The sequence below is a fragment of the Lissotriton helveticus genome, chromosome 2_1 (assembly GCF_964261635.1).
Source record: "Lissotriton helveticus chromosome 2_1, aLisHel1.1, whole genome shotgun sequence".
NCBI lineage: Eukaryota > Metazoa > Chordata > Amphibia > Caudata > Salamandridae > Lissotriton > Lissotriton helveticus.
In genome coordinates this window covers 557,283,622-557,302,655 of record NC_136059.1, presented here as the reverse complement: position 1 = coordinate 557,302,655, position 19,034 = coordinate 557,283,622, and positions in this window count along the sequence as shown.

Here is a 19,034-nt window from a genome sequence, read left to right as displayed (position 1 = left end):
GGATTTCTTCGTCCGGCCTGACTACTGTCATGCCACACTGGAACAACGCTGGCAGTTTCGACAGCTTATTCCTGCTTTTCAGGCTAAAGGAGCTCAGGCCTTTCTCCTGAACCCCTCTAAACTTAAAGTAATCTTTAAAGAGAAATTGTATTTTCTTACTTCAGAGGGTGCAGCTAAAGAGCTCTTGGCCTCATTCTGATTGCTTCTCTTTTTATGTGCTATGAGGACACTATGGTTTATTAAGATTGATACCCGACGATTAAAACAAATTTGCTTTGGCATCTTGAATTAGACTTAAAAAAGGATTCATAGTGGTTGCTTGACAATAGACCAATTATGGAGGGAGAAGGCAGTGAGACACCGGATGCTTCTCATATCATCTATACTAGGGACTACTAGTCCTTATGCCCAACCAGGGTTGGGGGTCAAGGGGATGGGGAGGGGGGGTGCGGGGGTCACAAGGGTGGGTGGGGGTGCAGGCAAAACCAGAAAAAAATGCAAAATTGTTTGATTGGTGCTCTATTAAAGCTCATTGCTTTCCTGATTAAAAGGGACGAAAATCGAATTTTGATTTTTTATGTAAATCTTAAATGTGTTAATTATCAAGGATGTATGAAGGTGGATAGATGGAGAAACTGTATAAATATTGATGATGGGTAAATTCTGAATTTGTTCTTGGAACTTCTGTGGTTTAAATAACAGAAAAAAAGGGGGATCTGTAACCAGATCATGCAGAGTATGAAATTAGATATTGTGTGTCTTCAAGAAACACATATCAGATGGAGCGATAGACATATGTTAAAAGATCTAGGTTTGCAGTTATTAGCCTGCACGCAACAAGGGACCACTACAAAAGGGGTGGCTATTCTAATGAGATATGGACGGGGACGGTTAAAACGCACTAAGGTTGATCAATATGGAAGATGGTCAATAATCGAGCTTCAGATAGATACAAAGCTATGGACAATATGTGCAGTCTATGTTCCAAACTCAGATGATCCCGAGATTATGAATTACTTAAGTTTAGAATTAGCGGACTGGCCGTCCCCTGTTGTTCTCTGTGGAGATTTGAACATACATCTTGAAGGGGGGATAGATATATCCAGCGATACTATATATCCAGGTTTAAAAAAAAAAGACATATAATGCAGTTAAAGGCTTAGTAACTGAATATGGTTTAAGAGATGTGGGCTATGCAAAAAAAAACTCTTTCACCTGGTTTTACCTTCTTTTCAAATCCCCATCAGAAATTTGTACAATTAGATTATTTTTTTGTAAATTCTGGATTAATTAACAGTATTGTATTTGAAATTTTCCCCCGTATAATCTCTGACCATAACCCAATAGTAATAGAGGTAACGACAGAAAACGGCTCTGCCCCATTGCTAAGATCCTGGTCATTTGATCGGAAATTACTAGCAGACCCTTTGTATATAGAAACCATGACAAAATGGATTAAAGAGTTTTTTTCTCTTTAATAGGAGTACTACATCTATTCAAAATGTGTGGGATGCTTTTAAAGCTGGGTTCCGGGGGGAAACACTTTCCTACTCAATTAAGAAACAAAAAAATATTAAAGTGAAAACAGATCATAACTTTAACTTAGTACTTGAATGGGAGAAAAAACTAGCTACAGCCATCTCTAAACACCAAGATACTGAACAAATTAAGACTACACTGGATATCTACAAGAGTAAGCTCTATGAGACGGTCGCAATTAAACTTGCAGAACAACTTGCGACATATAGATCTCAGTTCTATGAAATGGGAGAAAATTCAGGAAAGATATTAGCAAAAAAAACTAGAGAGAAAGAAACTCTAACTTCTATAAACGAGATACAAGATGAGGCAGGTCAGGTTTATAATCAGCCAAACCAAATTTTGGAGGTATTTCGGCAATTCTACTCCCAGCTTTATAAAAATGAAAGCGAGGCTTATTCTTCGGATATGCTGTTAAACTTCATTGGAGAAAACAATTTTACAAAACGGAATGATTTACAATCATACTCTTTGGAAGCTGATATTACTTGGGAGGAGATTGAATCAGCCCTGCTTTCACTGGCTGCGGGGAAAGCTATGGGACCTGATGGCATCCCTCTTGAGTTTTTCAGGATTTTTAGAAATGTTATGAAACAAGACTTACTAATTACATTCCAGGAAGCTCAGAGAGGGTTCCCACCAGTATCATGGAGCCAATCTATACTGATGGCGTTTCTTAAAAAGGATAAGCCCCCTCTAAACCCGGCGTCATTCAGACCAATATCCTTGATAAATGCCGATAGCAAGGTATTCTCAAAAATATTTGCTACCCGCATGTCAACAGTAATATCCTCTATTGTGTCAAGATGGCAACATGGGTTTATACCGAACAGGGATACTGCTGATCCTGTCCGAAGAGTTATTGCCATGATGGACTGGGCGCAGGCTACTAATACACCCATCGGAATCACCCTGTTGGATGCCGAGAAGGCATTCGTCAGGGTGGCATGGCCTTATCTTTGGGATGTATTGGCTATGAAAGGTTTCGGACCAAAAATGATTGTTGCATTGAAAGCCCTCTACCAATCACAAACGTCATCTATCAAACTTGGAGCCTGCAACTCTAACCCGTTTTCTATCTTTCGGGGTACCCGTCAAGGGTGCCCTTCATCTCCACTGCTCTTCTCTATATATATAGATATTTATCTAAATCAACTAAATAGAGAGGAGGAAATAAAGCCGGTGGAGGTTGCGGGGGTCTCATACAGGGCATTGGCGTACGCTGATGATGTGGTGGTTGTTACCACAGATATTATAAGGGCAATGCCAAAGATTGAAGCGGTAGCAGAGGACTTTGGTGCCTTTTCAGGGTATAAACTCAATTCTTCAAAAACTCAAATCCTATTTGTAGGTCTAAATCCACCCACACATCTGAATATAGTCTCTACGGCAACATACTTCAAATCAAAATTACAACCCCGATTTCTGATATTCCCAAACTCAATTTTACCCCCATACTTAAGAAAGCAAACTCTACTTTGGAATGCATTAATCATTTGCATCTGTCTTTATACGGTAGAAATAACGTACTAAAAATGCTTATAGTTCCACGATTTCTGTATCTTTTTCGTACCATTCCACTTGAATTCCCAGTAGAATTTTTTAAACAACTGGAGAGAATGGCCGGAAATTTTTTATGGGGATACAAACGCCACCGCAGAGCTTTTAAAAAACTAACGCTTCCAAAGGATAGAGGAGGTTGGAGTACATCACATTTTCTGTTTTATTACTTAGCATCAATACTGCAGTTTATCAATCCCTTAGTTATTGGTATCAAAGCCCCAATATATGAACCACATTCCCCTTCCATTTATGAATTTTCTTTAGGGGTAGAGGCTCGTAGATGTTTTCTAAAAAATATAGAACCGAGCTATTACAAGAAAATTAAATTTAAGATTGTAATAGCAGCATACAGAGCATGGAAGATTATTAAACGACATATGAGGATTCCAAAAATCTTAAGATATACCCCCCTGTCATCTGAATACATTCTCCCTGTTATTTGTAGGGACCATACTATGATAAAATGGAGTAAACAAGGAATTAATTGTATTGGTGATCTCTGGAATAATGGTGAAATGATTTCCTTACAGTCTCTTCAGACTAAGTTTAATATTTCAACTTTAGATTATTTTAATTATTTTCAATTACATAGCTATTTTAATACTTTATCACTTGATCAACGTTTAGGACTCTTGAAAGTACCTTTGATTGAATCTTTATACTCTAAAAGAAGGATTGGTTTTTTCTATAATTTATTGATCTCATCCTATCCAGATGATCTATCATTAGTACAAGAGCGATGGGTAACGAAGTTGGGGAAGGCAAATATATCGATAGAAGATTCTATATCGATGGCTAACTCCATTTTATTAACGGGACGAGCTCGTACTCAGCACTATATGGTCCTCTTTGATTTATATCACACTCCGGAAAAAATTGCTAAATGGGGATCTTTATCAGGTACTACCTGCAAGAGATGTTTAGTGGAAGCCGCGGACGCAGTCCATATGTTTTTTCTATGTCCGCAGTTATCAACAGTATTTACGGAAATACAGACTTTTTTTACATTAATACTTGGTTGTACTGTTACCATAACAGCAGAGATGGTTTTGTTAGGTACAACCTTTGATAACATTGCGGAGGATAAAAAAAAGCTGATATTTATATGCATGTCTGTGTTTCGTGCCTGTGTTACTCAGGAATGGATAAGCCCAGACCCGCCATTATTTCATTCCTGAAGGGCTCGGCTGTTAGCTAAATACAATGTAGAACAAGCTATTTATGCTGTAAAAGGCCGTGCTAGAAGATTAGCGGGGGGAAAAATATGGGCTCCAATCCAGCAATGGATTCAGGGAGAATTGGGGGTTTAGATGATGATATACATTCAATGTGTAATAACACGATTTTGTGTTTTTTCTTTTGTTATGAGCACCTACAATGACATGCTGATTTATTTATTCTCTATTTTCTTTTTCCTGTAATTCCTTTTTTTCTTTTTTTCTTCTGTGTATTTTCTATTATGAATGAATTTTGTATCTGACTTGCTTGCAATAAAAAATAAAACTTAAAAAAAACAACAAAAAAACAGAGTGATGTCCTTACACATGCGTAGTTGTGAAGATTTTTCTGCACTCTCATCGTTAATCAGAAAAGCAGTTCTTTGGCTGTGTTAAATGTGCTCTCGGAGAAAAGGCTCAAGGACAGAAACTTAAAGTGTCTGCCAAGGCTAGGAAGTAAATGTTTGAAACTCGTGGAAAAAGTATCTTTCCTGAGGAAGCTGGAAGACGTGGAAATGAGAGACAATAGGGCTTATGTAAAGCCTGGACTTGGTCAAGAAACGGAGATGACCAAATGTTTTATCATGGACTGACACAGGACAGCCAATGAAAAGCTTGGGTTTGTTCAGAAGAATGTAAAATGTAGAAAGTTTAGCTAGAAAGAAAGGTATAAAACCTGACACTTGTAGGTCGATTCCGATCCGGTAAAATGCGCTCCGAATCGTCGTACGGAGAGTTTTTTCCCCATACGAATCGTACCCGTAGACGTCCCGTACGTACGACGAAGTACGATCCGTACCAGGTGCCAAACTCCGTACGAGTCGTACAGGACTCCGTACGACTCAGATCTCCGTACGAGTTGCACTCGGAACCGGCTGTACGCGACATCACTACGGTTCGCGGCTGGTTTTTACGACCCAGCAAGTACGATCCGTGTCGGGTACGCGCCGTACGACCCTTTTCCTACGGGAGCCGAAAACAGTCGTAAACGCAGAGTTCGCGCCGAAACAGGTAGGAAACGCCCCCCCCGGGTACGGCACGTACCCCCCATGATCGCAGGGGTACGCGCCGTACCCCTGTGATCATGCGGGGTACGTGCCGTACACCCAGGGTACATGGGGTATGCACCGTACCCCATGTACGGTGGGTGTACGGCACGTACCCCATGTACGCTGGGTGTACGGCACGTACCCCCTATGATTGCAGGGGTACGCGCCGTACCCCTGCGATCATGGGGGGTACGCGCCGTACGGTGTGTAGGTGATTGTGCGCTTTTCCATACGAATCGACGTGTACCGTATGAATCGCGCCCGGGTCGGCCGATCGGGATCGGAATCGTCCGGTCGTACAGCGTCCGTACGAGTCGTACGGAAACGGCTCCGGATACGAATCATACGGATGGGGATTTTACCGGAGAGGAATCGACCCCTTGGAGCGGAGAAAAAACTCTTGCTTTCTGATTCCTGATTGACGTGACATGCTGTCGGACTTTTGGCACATGTAAGGACAGCAGACTTTAAATGATATTTTTCCTTTCTAGGTGAAGTGAGGAGTAGACAGGGAAATAGATTTAGGGAATGGAAACTGTTATTCTGCTAATAATTTGTGTTTTTGAGCTTGCTTTAAAAATGTCAGTTTATTAATTCAATTCCTCAAAAAAGCTGCTTTCTTGATTGCTTATAAATAAAAATTTTAAAACATATATGCTTTTTCTTTATGAAAAATAAAGTTAATAAAATTAGATTTGAAATGACAAGCTGGTCTTGTTTATTCATGGTCTAATTACCATCAGTTGATCCAATCGCCTTGGTGGTCTGATTAATAAATGATAAATGTTTAAACCATGATAAAAATAGGTAAACCGCTGTTGTATATAATTATGTAAATAAAATGTGAGTAGTTTAGTTAATCATACCACCTGATTCAGACGCTCAAAAATTGTCTCAGTGGTAGTATGGGCCTTCATATGTGTTTCATGATAAATGGTGAGTATTGAGGAGGTAGTGTTATTGAGACAGTTTTTCAATAGGAGCGCTGGATCAATAACTTGGTAGCAGAGTTCGGTTTCTATGGTGATTAGTATGTTACATGGTAAATACATAGGATTGATGTCTAACATATGTTAAGTTTGTTAAGTTTGTTATATGTAGTCGAAAGGTTTTTTCCAGCAGTGTGAAAATTCCTGGTTTGTGCCGGCATGAGAAGTGTGACAGGTGAAGTTACACAGTGCATTTGTGCTGTTTCAAATAGTGGTATCGCCGTATATCACAAGTGTTGTGGACGTACAGCACAAGTTTAGGGATTTTAGGTGTGTAAGGTAGAATGCATAGTGAGGATTGTCTATGAAATCGTAGCTTTCGAGTATAGGGACTTGGAGCCTCACTGTGAAAAGAGTAGTAGAATTTATCTAAGCTTGAGTGAAGGGTAAGGAAGCGTCGTCTATCTTACTGGCGTGTGAGGATTTCTATTGGTGGGTTAAAGTCCTACTAAAGATTTATATATGCATGGTTAGGGATTTTTCTGTATGAATGTGCGTAATGATTTTGTAATATACGATCGAGTCAAACTCTGAATTGTCTCTAAGGAGGTGTAAAATATCTCTGTATGTGCATTTAGAGAGGAACGAGTTCGTTATTACCTGTTAGAAGGGTAAAGTAGCCTTACTTTATCAACGAATTTAAATATTCTGTGAAAATAGCGTCGTCTATTTCACGTAAAAGAATACTTGAATGACTGGAAAAGCTATCACTTTACTTTAGCGGAACAGACAAATGGTTTGTTTTTTGTGGAGTTATTAACAGAATTCAATTGAAAGATTTGTAAATATGGCGCTTTAAAAATTATGAAGGAGGGGTTTAGTTTAAGGAGCGAGGGACAGAGTAGCTGCAGCGGCAGCATACGTCACAAGTGTCGCGCTGTGATTGGCTAACATACGTCACAGTGTTCGCACACCGATTGGTTCACGTGACTAAGGCAAGTTTACAGCTGATTGGCTCATCCTGAAAAACAGTAATTCTATTGGTTGAGCAAAATAGTGACGAAGCTGAACCTGATTGGCTTGTTGGTGAGTTTCGCGCACGGATTGGTTGGTGTTGCGGAATAACAAGGAAGTTGTTACGATCTTTACCGAAGTAAGGGAAATCGTTTTAAAACATGGATTATTATTTCATGAAGGAGAAAAATAAGCTTTCATGGTTTCAGAAATTGAAAAATAAACTTAAACCTGACAAGAAAATGTCAACGCGAGGTGGAAGATTAACACAAAACACCTGCAGCGTATATGTTGGGTGAATATGGTTATCATAATTGCCTTTGGATTGAGAATTGGATGAAGTATACTGAAAATGATGGTGTATTAGCATGGCCGGAAGATGGATCATTTAACATGGCAATTTTGAAAAACTTAAGAGAAAAAATGATGAGACACATACCAAAGTCTAGACCTACTCAATTTGAAGCTCTAGTTGAATGGGAGGATGAAATGTTTGAGTTACAACGAGAGAGTAGAGGAATATCAAGGAGAACAGGACTAGATCTTAATAGAGAAACACATGAGGATAGAATGTGTCGATGGAGAAGTGCAGACATGTGTGATGGCTTGTACCCAGTGAGACTAATTGATGGGGTAACTGGACAAAAGTGTACCCAAAAGACAAATAGAAATAGTGAAGAAAGTGATTTAGAAGATGCGGTATTAGAAGAAATGTATACTAGAAAACCACCACCTTATCAACCAGTTTGTTCATGGACTTCTCCAAGTGCCCCACCAAGAGAAATTATTGATGAGACATCTCCTAAAACAAATCAGAATTATAGGAAAACAACCGAAAGAATAGAAACAAGATGTAATTCAAATATATCAGGAGAAAATATACATTATATTGAAACACCAGTTCAAAGTAATGATACCCCAAGAAATGGAAAAAGAACAGAAAGGTATGAGGAATTACCAAATACTTCAGAAAATATTCGTTCTACGAATTATTTAATACAGCAGTTAACTAAAAGCATGGATGCAGTAACAGTACCTGTAACAATTGGACCTGTTCTTCCAGTATTTGATCAAAAAGAAATTAGGCAATCAGCTTTAACTGTTCCATTAAATTCAGAAATACAGAAAGTGACTGAAACATTTTATTCAGATTTGTCTGAAATACATCGAGAGAAAATAATGATGCCTGACTTAACTTTTAATCAAAGTTTGGCAAGTAAAACTCCATCTGGTGCAGAATCTGACTCTGGAACTCCGGAAAAGAGTCTGAGTAAAATAGATTTAACACAAACCCCAGAATGTAAATTGCTTGATGTTGCAAAATTGAAAGCAGATTTGGAGGAATTAATAATTGGAACGATTGGAACTGACAGTTTGAAAGCATATCAGGATGATGAATTATTATTTATTTGCAAAAGCATAACATGGAAAACAAAAAACAAATATGATCAATTGGAGGAGATGGCTTCTGAATTAGAAGTGGATTTAAGCAAACAGAAGAATTTGCAGAAAACTTATAGGGTGGATTTTTCTGAAAAAGATATTGAAAATATGAATACTACAGGAAGAATAATTCATATAAAAGATTTGATTGTAATTTTGAGAAAATGGGGTGAACTAAGTAAATGGAGAGTGAAATGGACAAATAAAAGAGATGAAGACAGAACAAGCTTAGCTTTTCCTATCAGAGAAAAGAAGGAAGAAGTAGTAAATGAATTTCCAATGAGAGAAATACAAGACAAGACAGGACATTTTAATGTTTACAAATGATTTTCCTCGATTAAGAGAAAAACCTGTAGAATGGTAACGACAGGTAGACAGGTTTGTGAAAGTCTCAAAGGTTTTGTGGATTGATCTTGATGGATTCTTTGACATAGTTGTCCCATCAGATCTTTGGGCAGAATGTAAAATTACTATAAATTGGCCTAGTGAAGAATACCCTCGACATAAGGTAACAGGTGCTCCTTCACCAGAGGTAATGAGAAAGTATGATAGGGTAATTGTGTTCTTGAAGAACAAGATTCCCCCGAAAGAGATAGATTGGGTTAAAATAGATAGAACAACCCAAGAGCCAAAAGAATCAGTACATTCATTTTATGAAAGATTACTGCTGGTTTTCAAACAATACAGTGGTTATGAAAATTTAAGTGAGAAAGACATGAGCCATTTCATATACAGATTTGTATTTGGCTTGATACCTGAAATTAGTGAAATGGTAAGAACTGGAATAGTTGGTTGGCAATCACACACAGTAGATGATATCTTGAGAAAGGCAAAATACTGTAGTGATGAAATAGATGCTAAACAAAAGAAGTTAAAAGAAAAAACTATATGGGCACAGGTAAAAGTGGCTGAACAACAAATGGCAAATCTGGGCTATAAAATGTCGATCAGAGTCAAGGGAATTTTAAAGGTAATTATAATAAACCAAAAATGATGGGAAATATAGATGAGTTAAAACAGAAACTTCCATGTTTTAATTGTGGCGAAATTGGACATTGGAAGCGCGAATGTAAGAATCCGCCCAGAAATTATTTTAAAAATGCATCATTAAATCCACAGATGCAGAATGAGATAAATCAGCAGCAACAGCTACAGCGACAGGTAGTGATTCAGCAAAGTCAGTTACCCCAACCGCCACTTCCAAACTGTGTAAATGTGCAGAGATACAGTGCAGAAACAGGATTCAGCGGAGGTGAACAGGTAAACAGATCGCCAAGAGTGAATGTGTCGAATGTGTCACAACAATATTGGTTGAAAGAAGATGGAGGGAGTGATTCTGAAGATTACTTCTGACGGTGCCTGTGAGAGAGGAGGAAGAGTGTGTGCTTGGAGCCACTCTTGAGGTAGATCAATCTGGTCCATTTGTAAATGGTAAAGTGAATGATGTAGAAATTACTTTCCTAGTGGATACAGGTGCTACCCGTTCTACTGTTAGATCAGTGGAAATAGAAAACGTTCCTCTCTCTGGAGATACAATCCAAGTAGTAGGTGTAGCTAATCAACAAATAAAAACAGATCTAACTGAACCAGTTGAAGTCGAGATAGGTAAATTTAAAGACATGCATAGATTTATAATTTGTGATAGCAGTCCTGTAAATCTATTAGGTAGGGATATCCTTTGCAAGATGAATTGTGCAATATACTGCTCACCGGATGGTATTGAGCTACAAACTCCAGAAGAAGATGAGCTTTACAAATTAACAATGTTAATGATTGAGGCAGAAGAAAGTAAATTATTTCCTGTGTTTGATAAGAATAATCTACCTGAAGAATTAAAGGACACAGTGAATGTTAAAATTTGGGATTTCACTGGAGATGAAATGGGTTTGATGAAAAATGTAGATCCAGTAAAAATATCAGTAAAACAAGGAGCAGATTATCCAAACATTCCTCAGTATAAAATGAAAGCAGGAGTGATTGAAGGGGTTACTCCTGTAATAGACAAATTCATAAAACAAGGTGTTCTAAAAGAAATTGAGAGCAGCCCATGTAATTCACCGATTATGGGAATTAAAAAGCCAAACGGAACTTTCAGAATTGTTCAAGACCTGAGAAAGGTTAACAAAATTGTTGTTCCATGTTGCCCAGTTGTACCAAACCCAGCGGTAATTTTATATCAGATTCCGCATGATGCAGAATGGTATACGGTTACTGATTTGTGTAATGCATTCTTTACTGTTCCATTGCATCCAGAAAGCCAACAAATTTTTGCGTTCTGGTTCAAAGAGCGTATTCTAGCATGGTGTCGAATCCCTCAAGGGTACACCGAGAGTCCATGTATTTTTAATCAACTGCTAAAGAAATCATTGGAAAATCTAGATTTACCTGGAAAATCTACGTTAGTGCAGTATATTGATGATCTCCTTGTGGCTGCAAAAACAAGAGATAATTGTGTAACAGATACCATTACTCTTTTAAATCATCTGGCAGATGAGGGACATAAAGTATCTCCTGCAAAATTACAGTTTTACAAACAAGAAGTAAAATATCTTGGTCATAGAATTGCAAAAGGAGTCAGACAAGTGACAACAGAAAGAATAAAAATGATTCAAGCAATGCAACCTCTAAAAACACAGAGACAGGTTAGAATGTTTCTGGGAATGTTTTGGTTATTGTCGCCAGTGGATTAGTGGATTTTCTGTAATTGCAAAGCCACTGCAGAGACTGACAAAAGCAAAATCCTTGGCTCAGACAATGTTTCAATTTCGAGATGTGTGAATTTAAATCCTTCTACATTATTACCTGACACTACTGAAACAGAAATCAGGGATGAGGCTGTTGATCATGAATGCCTGGATGTATTGGAATATTGCACAAAACCAAGACAGGACATAAAAGATGTCCCGTTAGCTGAATCAGATTATGTTCTATTTGTTGATGGTTCATGCTTAAGAACAGATGAAGGTGTTCTGAGGGTACACAGTCAAAATATCGAGTAGTAAATATCGACCTACCAAAATATCGTGTTTGAAATTTCGAAAGTCATGAATATCGATGTCAAGAATATCTTTGGACAGAATATCGATCCTAAGGTAAGTAATATCGATTTAATTTATATCGATGTAAGTAATATCGAAGTTAGTAATATCGATAGCATATATATCGATGTAACTAATTTCGATGTCACTAATATCGATATTTGTATTATTTTTATGTTTTTCATTATGTATGTGTTATATGTATTTGTTAAGTATTTAAATTAATTCATATTATATGTGTATTTTTTTTATATATTAATAAATGTATTTTTAAGTAAATTATATGTTTTAGTACCGGAGCGGGTTGTGGGTTTATAGGGGAATAGGGTGGGAAGTAATTTATTTGTAAATAATTAATGATTATTTTATGTGTAATTAATTTTTAATTTAATTAATAATTGGCAATTAATTAATTTAATTGATAAATTAATTATTTAATTGGTAATTAATGTTAATTTTTATTAAATGTTATGTTTTAGTACCAGAGTGGGTTGTGGGTTTATAGGGGAATAGGGTGGGAAGTAATTTAATTGTAATTAATTATTTTTTTTGATGTATAATGTATTTAGTAATAATTTATTATTTGGCAATTAATTATTTTAATTGATAAATTAATTCTTTAATTGGTAATTATTGTTAATTTTTATTAAATGTGATGTTTTAGTATTGGAGCGTGTTGTGGTTTTATAGGGGTATTGGGTGGGAAGTAATTTAATTGTAAATATTTAATTATGTAAACATTTTTTTTACTGATAATTAATGTATTAATTAATTATTAATTGGCAAATAATTATTTTTAAACAAAAAAAATGTATTTAATTGGGAATTAATATTTTTAAATCATAATTATTTTTTAATAACTAGAAAAAATCATTAATTAATTGGTAAACTTTTTAAAAAAAATTAATATTTTGTATATTGTTTCTTAAATTTTAATAGTAATTTAAATTAAATTATTTATTTTTATGATAACTAGTTATTTTTATTATTTTCATTATTTGGTGAGTAATATTTAATTATTATTATTTAATGGTGTTTGTTGTTAATTTATTGACAATTAATTTTTTTAAATTTCATTGGTTTTATTAATTAGTAATTGTATTTTATTGATGTTGATGTATTTAAAAATGGATTTATACAATATTTCAAATATAAGAATGATTTATAAGTATGTTAAAATAAAAATCTACGCTATTAAACGCTTTCCCTGGTGTTGCACCCTCTGGAGTGGGAATAGTAATTTTTACCCACCCGCTATCCAATGTTTTCCCTACAGTTGCACTCTCTGGAGTGGAAATAGTAATTTTTACCCACCCGCTATCCAACGTTTTCCCTACTGTTGAACTCACTGGAGTGGAAATATAATTTTTACCCACCCGCTATCCCACGCTTTCCCTACTGTAGCACTCTCTGGAGTGGGAATAGTGATTTTTACACATCCGCTATCCAACGCTTTCCCTACTGTTGCACTCTCTGGAGTGGGAATAGTAATTTTTCCCCCTATGCTATCCAACTCTTTCCCTACTGTTGCACTTTTTGGAGTTGGAATAGTAATTTTACCCCTACGCTATCCAACGTTTTCCCTACTGTTGCACCCACTGGAGTGGGAATAGTAATTTTTACCCACCCGCTATCCAACGTTTTCCCTACTTTTGCACTCACTGGAGAGGGAATAGTAATTTTTACCCACTTGCTATCCTACGCTTTCCCTACTGTTGCACTCTCTGGAGTGGGGAATAGTAATTTTTCCTCCTACGCTATCAAACTCTTTCCCTACTGTTGTACTCTTTGGAGTTGGAATAGTAATTTTACCCCTACGCTATCCAACGCTTTCCCTACTGTTGCACCCACTGGAGTGGGAATAGTAATTTTTACCCACCAGCTATCCAACGCTTTCCCTACTGTTGCACTCTCTGGAGTGGGAATAGTAATTTTTCCCCCTACGCTATCCAACTCTTTCCCTACTGTTGCACTCTTTGGAGTTGGAATAGTAATTTTACCCCTACGCTATCCAACGCTTTCCCTACTGTTGCACCCACTGAAGTGGGAATACTAATTTTTCCCCCTACGCTATCCAACTCTTTCTCTACTGTTCCACTCTTTGGAGTTGGAATAGTAATTTGACCCCTAAGCTATCCAACTCTTTCCCTAATGTTGTACCCTCTGGATTTTGAATAGTAATTTTTACCCACCCGCTATCCAACGCTTTCCCTACTGTTGCACTCTCTGGAGTGGGAATAGTAATTTTTCCCCCTACGCTATCCAACTCTTTCCCTACTGTTGCACTCTTTGGAGTTGGAATAGTAATTTTACCCCTACGCTATCCAACGCTTTCCCTACTGTTCCACTCTTTGGAGTTGGAATAGTAATTTTACCCCTACGCTATCCAACGCTTTCCCTACTGTTGCACCCACTGGAGTGGGAATAGTAATTTTTCCCCCTACGCTATCCAACTCTTTCTCTACTGTTCCACTCTTTGGAGTTGGAATAGTAATTTTACCCCTACGCTATCCAACTCTTTCCCTACTGTTGCACCCTCTGGAGTTTGAATAGTAATTTTTACCCACCCGCTATCCAACGCTTTCCCTACTGTTGCACTCTCTGGAGTGGGAATAGTAATTTTTCCCCCTACGCCATCCAACTCTTTCCCTACTGTTGCACTCTTTGGAGTTGGAATAGTAATTTTACCCCTACGCTATCCAACGTTTTCCCTACTGTTGCACCCACTGGAGTGGGAATAGTAATTTTTACCCACCCGCTATCCAACGGTTTTCCCTCCTTTTGCACTCACTGGAGTGGGAATAGTAATTTTTACCAACTTGCTATCCTACGCTTTCCCTACTGTTGCACTCTCTGGAGTGGGAATAGTAATTTTTACACGTACGCTATCCAACGCTTTCCCTACTGTTGCAGTCTTTGGAATTTGAATAGTAATTTTTACCCTTACGCTATCCAATATTATTTATATTTATGTATGTATTTAATATGTTACATAATGTTGTATTTAATTAATTTTAAAAATATTAAACGTATATTTAATTGTTGTTATTTATTAAATATAATTATTTATTATTATTTATGTTATTATTTTATGAGTGTTGATGTATTTTTAATTTTTTTTAAAAAGGTGCCAGAGACGACCCGGCTAATTACAGACCTATTAGTCTGTTGGACATTAGCCAAAAAGTAGTTGGTAAAGTCCTACTGGCCAGAATTTTGGATTGGATAGACGAAAACAAAATCCTCTCTGACTACCAGGCAGGATTTAGAGTGGGTACTGGTACTATTGAGCAAGCATTTAGGCTGATGATGGTGTATTGGAAGATCGTGGTTATAGGCAAAGGCAGTCTTTATCTCGCATTTATCGATTTAAAGACTGCCTTTGACCTTGTACCGAGGGAGACCCTCTGGAGAGTCCTGGCTGATATGGGGTTGCCACACTACATTCTTTTATTACTTGTCAGGCTCCATGAAAATAGTTTTGCCCAGATAAGGTGGGGTTTAGGAGGTGAAAAAACCAGCAGTATCCCGGTTGAGAGAGGGGTCCGCCAGGGATGTGTGTTAGCTTCCACTCTCTTTTCCCTTTACATCAATGGGGTGGTCGAGCACCTTCGGAAATATCCTTCAGACGAACCATCCCTGGCTGGCGAACGTATACCCACCCTTCTCTTTGCGGATGATACGCTTTTGTTCTCGAAAACCCCAATAGGCCTTCAAAGGCTCTTGAACAATTTTCAGTCCTTTTGTTCTGAACGGGGCTTGGCTATTAATACTGATAAGACGAAATATCTTGTGTTGAACCCCCCCAAAAAAACAGTACACCCCCCCCCACTCTGAATGCAGAACCCTTGGGGAGGGTAGAAGTTTTTGATTACTTAGGCATTCGCTTGTCCCACAAAATGCAATGGGCCCCACATCTCGACAAAATGTTGTTAACTCACAAGAGACTAACAGGAGCCCTCCTGAAAGAACAACGCTCTTGTGTAATCAGGCCCATAGCCGCTGTTCTCGAAATCTACTCGGCTAAAGGGGTTAGTTCTGCCCTCTATGGGTCAGAATTATGGGGCTCATGCATTACTAACGAATTGCCAAGATCCGAGAGGAAATTCTGTAGGGCACTTATGTCACTTCCCCAAGGCACTCCCATGGTCCCATTAATGTTGGACCTCAGATGTCGCCCTATTGATGATATAGCAAAACTTAGGCCACTCTTGCTATGGGCACGCCTGTGGCGAGTTCAGGAACTTGGCAAATATGCGCAAGGCCTCTCAGAGATCATGTCACTACCAGGATGGCACAAAATCAAATGGCTGAGAGATGTAAAAATGTTGCTATCCAATTTGGGTCTAAATGAAGCTTGGGCAAACAGATCTTCTCCCCCAAAGGCAACTCTCAAGAATCTCTATTGGAATTGGATTGCGGTACAACGTAACTCTAATGATTCTATGGGGAGACTTACTGAAGATTTTCTGAAGTTCAAGGACCTACCAATACGGGAACTTTACTTAGACATTATTGAAAAACCTTTTGATAGGGCCCTTTATTTTAAATTTAGAGCAGGAACTCTTCCCTTGTATGCTTTTTCAGCACGCTGGAAACCGCCTGCACAAACTACAGAGTTCTGCCCAATATGTATAGACAGACCAGAGACAGTGGCTCATTTTATGTTTGAATGCGGAGAGTATATTTTACCCAGGAAAAAATGGCTTAAACATTTATGTCGCCAGTTGGGCACCAGGCGACATGCGGAGGCAATACGTATACTAATGTCTGATACTCGCACTATGTATGCTTGTGCTCTCGCTAAGTTTTTATCATGGGCTTGGTCTATTAGAGCTAAAAGGCTTAAATTAACTGTTTAATTCTTTCTTAAATAATTTATGAAATGTTCTCTTTTAATGAATACTGCAATCTTTTGTATTTTGATAATTTTGTTTGATCTAAACGAATTTATGAATTTTAAATGAAGCTTTTATGATAATTTTTTATCGAAATAAAGCCTTTTTGACTTGACTTGAATTTATATTATTTGTTAATATTTTTAATTAATTTAATAAATATATATATATTAATTAAGTATATATTATATATTGTATGTTTAATTATAATTAAATGTTTAATATTAAATATGTTTTATTTATTCATTTTAAACATTATAACAAATTTTAAAATAAGTTTAAATTATATATAAGTATTATTTATTTAATTAAACTTTTTTTTTACTGAAAAAAACGATATTTTTAATTACGATATTTTTAACATCGATATTTTATTTTCGATATTTTTGTACTTACCATGTTGTAGATAGGGTGTCGATATACTTGCCTTCGATATTCCAGCGCCGATATTTTGTCTGTCGATATTTGCATTCTCGATATTCTGTCATAGATTCGTTCTGAGTGCAGCATATTCGGTATGCACAGTTGCAGATGTATTTGAAGCATCCTGTCTCAAAGGAATTCGTTCAGCTCAAGTAGCAGAATGATTGCTTTGATTTGTGCATGTGAACTGGGAAAAGAGCAAAAAATTACCACAGTGACTGATAGTCAATATGGTTATGCGTAGTCCATAACTATGGCCAGCTCTGGTCCCAAAGAGGTTATTTAACTTCTGCGGGATCGCCAATAAGAAACGCACAGTTGATTAAAAGATTAATCAATGGAATTCAGCTACCAGAAAAAATTGCAGTGGTAAAGTGCACAGCACATAAAAAAGGAGAGGATTACATAACAAAAGGAAACTCATATGCTGACTCTATAGCAAAATTCTGTGCAAAAAACAATGTCTCTGTTAATCGGGAAAAAGAAAATGAACATGTTTTGAACTCACTTATGCTAACATCTGTAGTTGAGACTTGGCAGGGAGTAAAACAGTTGTAAGATGAGGCAGACGATGAAGAGAAAAACACATGGTTAAAAGCAGGATGCAGACAGAGAGAAGAAGATGAGGTTTGGGTTTATAAAGAAGACAGACCAGTAATGCCAGACAGTATGATTTCTGACATGGCACGCATGTACCATGGTCCAGGACATATTGGCAGAGATTCAATGATTAGATTATTCAGACAAACATGGTACAATCCAACATTCAGAATAATTGCAGAGTCTTTTTGTCAGAGGTGTCTTATCTGTCAGCAGATCAACCCAAATAGAAAAACTGTTGTGAGCATGGGAACAATAGGACGGGAGGGTGGTCCATTTACCAGATTACAGCTTGACTTCATTGACATGCCACCGCACAACAAACTCAGATATGTCTTGGTGATAGTCTGTTTGTTTTCAAGATGGGTGGAAGCATTCCCAACACGCCGCAATGATTGAATTACTGTGGCAAAATTGCTTTTGAGAGAAATCATACCAAGGTATGGATTTCCGGTGACGGTCGAGACAGATCGTGGCACACATTTTGAAAACAGATTGCTACAATTGGTTTGTGAAGCTCTGGATATAAAACAAAAGTTGCATTGTGCTTACAGACCAGAAGCATCAGATGTTGTTGAGCAAGTGAATGGTACAATAAAAAACAGAATAGCAAAAATGTGCCTAGCAACAGGAATGAAGTGGACAGATGCACTTCCACTTGTTTTGATGTCTTTGAGAAGCATTCCAGATAGAAAAACAGGTTTGAGCCCTCACGAAATTTTAATGGGTAGAGTAATGAGGCAAGCATTTGTTCCAGTTGATAAACTGTTGAGCATTAATGATAGCATCATTATGGACTACTGCAAAAATATATCTGATGTGGTGACTTCTGTGTTCCATCAGGTGGGAACTGAAGTAATTACAAAAGAGAAAGAACAAGCTCATGATCTGTTACCTGGTGACTGGGTAAGGACAAAAGTACATCGAAGAAGAAACTGCCTAGTACCCAGGTGGCAGAAGGCAAGACAGGTGATATTAGTCACAACTAATGCAGTAAAGTGTAAGGGATTGAAGAGATGGATTCATGCTAGCCACACCATACGTGTACCAGCACCTGAGAATCCTGATGAAGGTGATACAACAGCTGATTCAGATTCAGAAGAAGAACCTGAAAGAAATCCAGATTCTGAAGATCGACAAGAAAGTCGACATCTGGAGGATTCAAATGCGAATGAGGCATTGAATGAAGAAATTGTTATACAAGATTCTGAAGAAAATGAAAATGATGAAGATCTACTAGATCAAGAAGCAGAAAAGGAAACTGAACAAGTAGTGATTCAAGATCAAGATCAGGAGAGTATTGAAAAGCAGATTGGAAGCT